Below are 6,000 nucleotides of genomic sequence, written 5' to 3' on the forward strand. Positions count from 1 at the left end.
ACAGTATTTTATGTCACAAAAAGAAAAAAAAAACAAAAACAAAGCAAAAACAGAAAACAAAACAAACAAAAAAAAACCCACTGCACCGACAAAGTCTAAAAGTTGCTTTCCCATCATTTAATTTTTTTTTTTACATTTAGAGAGAGTTCTTTTAGCCTCACTTTGACACTGATTTTCTTTATGTATCACTCTATTGCATACATTAGAAGGAAAATAAAAGCAAAATGCATTGGTTACAGCAATGACAACTATGTCACAACTACTACCAGGTAATTAGTGATTATAAAAGCTCAGTGATTATTATATGCACCCCAATTTAAGACATGTGAAAATGTGTGTTGGACAGTGCATGTTAGAATAACTGAAATAACTGAAGTGCTTATTTTTGTTCAGTCTCTGAAACAGTCATGTATCATGAAGCTAGGACAAATCATGGGGGGAAAGTGGTAAAATGATTTAACTCATGTCCTTTTGTCTTTGGGTGTTATCAGTAATCACTGCAGTGGTTAAGAGAATGTGCAGAGGAGTCACAAGACACAGATCAAGTATTTCCTCTACTTCCTACAAGCTATGTGACCTGTGGGGAGGTTACTAAGCCTTTCTGTGTTGCAGAATCGCCACTTATGAAAATGGCAACAATAATAACTACTGCTTAGGTATTAAATGAAATAATGCATTTAACATATTTAGTACATAGCCATCAGTACTATTATATTTAATTATGGCTAAGATCTGGAAATTCTTCTAAGTAAAATAATGATACTATACTATTAAGCCCAGAAATAGCTAAAAACCTTATTTTCTCCCCTCTCCAATGATACTACATGCAGCATTATTACCCTTTTAGCTGACCCTCTGGAAGACCCCAGATCCCACCTTCACCAAGGTAAGAAAATAACTCAGTGCTCTGTCTTAAAGCCCTTCTAGAATAGCTACCAATTTAGCAAGTAGAAAAAAATTAACCTTAAAGAAAAATTTAACTTCTGAACCCATCTCTTATTTTCAAATATTCAAATATTAAGAAGACTATACAAAAGGAAGTGTATTCCTAATACATCCATACCATCAAAATCACAGTATTTCAAAACAACCAGAACTTAAACACTATCAAATATACTAACTATCCCATCCAGGAGAGGTACAAACTGAAAAATAAAGTATCTGAAAGTCTGCCTTTTCAGACATTGTGACCACCATTGTCTTTATAATAATGAACACAGCTTGGAAAACACCATTAGGTAAAGTGATTCCAACCAGTGAGGCTTTTGGTAACTGATAGCTTAGCTGCTGCCTTGCCTTCCCCAGGACACCACTGTGACAGGTGGAACAAAGCCAACCCCATAAATCAGACATAGCCTCCAGGTTGGGACTTGTTCAAAAAACATAAAGACAAACTTCAGAGACAACTTGTATCTCCTGACCCTCCCTGAGGCGGATGAGTCCAGATATCCTAGTTCTAGGTCACTTTCTGAGAGGAAAAGAAGCTTTAATTTGGGAATATTCCTCCATTTCAGATGTCTGCCCGCCATCACTAGGCCTTGCTATACAATATTCACTTTTTATTAAAAATATATATATAATTGCAAACAGCCAATGATGTTTACTAATAGAGTAAAAACCTTAGTATTTCTGAAAATTTATTTCTCAATTGGAACCATTTTGTAGTCATTTCCATTTAAAAAGAGAAGGGGGAAGAAAACTGAATCCTATGGGCAAAAGTGAGTAAAATAGACAAATAAACAAATATTTGGGAAGGTGTGCAGTATTTATTTCCATTTCACCAGAGGGAGTGGATTTGTCTGTTTCATTATTCATAAGTCATAATTTTAGTTTGGTTTTTCTGCTTACTAAATAGTGAGAATGTTCTAAGCCCCCAGGCAACAGACTTCAGTAAATTATGACTGACTTTCATTCACTGCATTATGGAAAAATAAAAATTTTAAATCATAAACATGTGCATAACACTGTCCAGTTTCTTCTGTGTGTGTGTGTGTGTGTGTGTGTGTGTGTGTGTGTAGCATTGTAACTACAATTCCTTTGACATCAAGAACTAGTCAGCCTTTGTGTATTATGAATGCCTATTTAGCAAATTAATACAACATGAATTTTATGTTAATAAAACTGTTTTACTTATGTCTGTGTTCACAAAGGTGAAAATCACTTAATCATTGCTCTAATATGAACCTGCATCTTGTGATAAGGTCAAAAATGATAATAAAGCAATTTTCAAGTTCCTAATGCTTGCAACACTTAAATCGTAGTCTTTTAAAATATAAAATACAAAATCAGGCACAGAAATAATTGTTTCTTAGTCTTTTCCTCAAGTAGCATGTTTTAAATGCCCTCTTATACTTAGCCATAATGAGGAATGGTATATGGAAAAATTAAACAGATTAAGTTCCTGACCTATTCATAGTCTTAAATAGAAAACTTCCAGCTAAAATTGCAAGTAAAGAGGGGTGCCTGGGAGTGAAGAACTAAAACTGTTTTATTAAAACTACCCATTAATCTATGTCATACTGATCTGGTCTAATTATAATAGAAAATCGTGTACATGAAAAACTACATTCTAGCCCTAAAGAGGATTTGGCCATTGTGGTTGACATAGCATAAACAGGTTCAAAATAAAATAGCAATGTGTCCTAATCATGTTATGCAGGTTTTGAAGCATCCATGGTGATGAGAGAGGAAAAGTGGCAGTGAGAAAGAGGGTTACCTGTAACATACATGGAGACTAAGGAAGGTAAAGCCATTCAGGTACTATTTGGGCTATTTTCAGGGCATCTTTCCCCCTCTACTGCTCATTTGAAGATAGATATGATCTAATTAATTCTATTAATAGGGGAAATCTTATGCAAAAAATTTTTCTCACAGGCTTTGACGGAGGCCTGAAAATCACAAAATATTAACTCCTTTGCATCAAAATATAAATATAAACTATTTCTTTTTACCAGTCTAGTATTTCCTTTAAATTTGTGAATAGATTAAGCAGTAACAAGACTGTAAGATATTACGACAGAGGTAAAGAAAACTTTGATGATGAAAGGAAAAGAAAGTCTGGAAAGATGTGAAGAACTTTCAGAAATACTGTTGAAGAAAAATACCAGTGGAAGGATAGGAGCTGGGCATGGCCTTTGAGAAGACTGAAGACTGTCCTGACTAAATAGAAGGAGTACTAAGAGAAGAAAAAGGGCTAGTCAAAATCAAAGTTCAATACTTCCCAAAAGTTCGATAAGATTGTCCTTAACCATTAATAGAATAGATTCCAATCAATTTTGATGACTCTAACTCTTGAAAACAAAAATCTCTGCACATTAGGGTTATAGATAGCATGCATTAGAATATTAGTTAAGAAAGTATAATTAGCTCTCTCTAAGTTTTTACACTACAAATTTGTTTGTTTTTGTATTAAAAGCTGGTTAAAGTTTCAGGAAGGATGGAAAGATAAGACTCCAAATCACAAATAACCACCAATAGAACTCTAATTGGTTCAAGGAGAAAAAGTAACCACACAATAACTGACCACTGCCAGTCATCTAGTGAAGACCAAAAAATGAGTTGTTTGGGACCATTTCCTCAGTTCCTCCTCCCAACCCTCCCTCAGGAGGAAGCAGAACTGTCCACCAAAAGGGGTTCACAAATCAATATGGAGGACTACATGGAAAACTCTGTACACTTAGCATTTGAGAATAGGTGAAGTTAAAATGCGGGCAAGGACAAGAGGGACAAAAAAGTGAAGAGTTCTTGATGATATACATGGAGAAACAAGGACAACAATTCCTGTGTGGGACCCTGGTTTTTAATTATTCGCTAATGGCTGGACATTCATCTTCTTTGATCTGTGCTAAAGCAAGGTGGAGAATAAAACCTGCCTACATTAATTCAATCACCTTCTTTAATCCCTAATTGCCTTTTAACCATAGGAAGCCATAACTACCAAGAAAGAAAAAGCAAAAAATACATGGTTTTAAAAAGTTTTGCTTTTTACGTAATATTTGCTAAACTACACAATCGCATCAGAAATGGGGGCGGGGGAGCTAAAGCTATCATGTGTAATGTTAGACTGAGCAGAGATTGATTATAAGTAATTTTGATTTGTTTATTCAAATCCAGGTTCTTAGGACCAAAAATGAGCTTCCTTCTGGTATGAAGCACCCTCCTCAGTTTCAGAGAAGTGCTGGGTTCAGTGATGAAGGTGGAGTAAAGTTCCACACAATTCTATAGTTTTTTAGCATAAGTCTGGCTTTCAGAAGAGATTACTGTGGTAAAATGAATTTACTAGAATTTTTTAGGCTCTACCCATGCTGAACACTTTGTTAGTAGAAAGCTGCAAGACTTCATTTGAGTTGTATAAATAATTTATCAATTCCCACTTACTCCTCAGTGAATTTAAAAGACTTGATGACTCTTCACCCACATTCTGAAATTTTAGGGAATGAAGTAAAACTCAACTGACAGCACAAGATGGGGCTCATAAAATGACCTTCCACACAGTGCTCAGTACCTCATGTGGTCCACAATATAAATTTATGGGTTGAGGAAAAGCAGTGCAATTGTTTGTGTTAAATACTGTGCTCATCCTGTGAGGAAATCACTGTATGTGGGTAACACAATAATATATAACCTTTTCTTGAAAAACATCATCTGAATTCTTCATTAGAGATTTTTTTAACTGTTTTCTCTTTCTGTGAATAAATAATTTCTAAATGAAAAAAATAGCAATCTATTTTTATGTTGGTCATTTTTATCTTCTTTGAATCTCAGAAATAAAATGAGAGATCTATTAAGCCAAGAAACATACAAAGTTATGGAAAGTTATGACATTCTCACATTTTTTTATTTAAAAAAAATGCTATATCAAAACTCCCAATCAGCCTTCCACTTTTTTTCTAAAAGAGGCAAAGGCAAATTATGAAAGAATGTTCACTGATCCTTCATGTACTAATCCATTCAAAGGAAGCCTCATAAAAAACAAGTCACTGTAGTTAGCTAAATCTTGTGTGTGCAGGACAGCCGGGCCCATTTTTCCTCCTTCTCCATCCCAAATATTCTCACCACTGTCCCTCAAAAGTTTAGGGAAAGACTTTTTTTCAGATTTTCTCAGATATTCCGGTGAAAACTCCTCCAGAGAAAATGTTGAACTTTTCACCTCATTTTGAATTAGTACTTATGACTTTGTTTTCTTCCATTCACTGAGTAATAACCCCATCCTGTCCCTCCTTAGACAGCTCAAGGTTAACAGCTCTAGTCTATTAATCTCTAGAAAACTGGCTCACAGATGTGCAGTTTTCATGTGGAGTAAAAATAGAAGTTTCAACACCATTCCATCTTTACATCTTCGGTTTCACTTCTGAGTTATCCACCACATTCTTTTCTGTTCTACAGCTTGTCCTCTAGAAATGTGCTGGAAATAAGCCCACAAGTGTGATAATCCTTCATTTAGCTGAAACATTAAGCTACCTCACTTATTTAAAATTTCAGAGGAACTCTCAATACTGCTTTCAGACACTTTGAGTAATACAATTTTATCATAATTTACTTATCTTTTGTATCAATTTTGAAATAACTAGTAAGACCAAAATTCCTAAACCTGTTCTTAAGAATTTTAAACCATCAACAGGTTTAGGATCATGGGGTACCTACCACAAAAGTTGCTGATATTTGAAAACTCCTCCAAAGAAAAAAGTCAAGTTTGTTGTTGACAAATAGCCCTTTTCTTAGGTGAAGAACAGGATTTGTAGCTCTTTACTTCTGTGTATAGATAAAGTATTAGATATTTTGCATATTAGAAAATGGATAACTAATCACAAATTTTTAAGGAGTTAGAATTAACCAACTCACTTAATTGCTTCATTTTACAAAATTCAACACTGGGAAAAAAGATGTCCCTTAAAAATTCCAGCTGTTCCCTTTTTCAATGGTTATTACAGAGGAGGAGAACAGAAGCTTTGGGACTATAATTTGCTCTACTCTCTCCTTACCTTAAGTATCTGAAAGTTG

The 6,000-nt window shown here is 34.6% G+C and overlaps 1 long non-coding RNA gene across 1 annotated transcript in view; it reads right to left on the reverse strand.

The window, feature by feature from the left end:
* LOC122228103 overlaps nucleotides 1-5,739 on the reverse strand; it is a 168,570-nt gene extending 162,831 nt beyond the window's left edge. The window contains exon 1 of the long non-coding RNA XR_006206420.1: nucleotides 5,644-5,739. This is a non-coding gene — a long non-coding RNA (uncharacterized LOC122228103). The remainder of the gene's footprint in view (nucleotides 1-5,643) is intronic.
* Between the last annotated feature and the right edge of the window lie 261 nt (nucleotides 5,740-6,000).

The sequence above is a fragment of the Panthera leo genome, chromosome C1 (assembly GCF_018350215.1).
Source record: "Panthera leo isolate Ple1 chromosome C1, P.leo_Ple1_pat1.1, whole genome shotgun sequence".
Classification (NCBI taxonomy): domain Eukaryota; kingdom Metazoa; phylum Chordata; class Mammalia; order Carnivora; family Felidae; genus Panthera; species Panthera leo.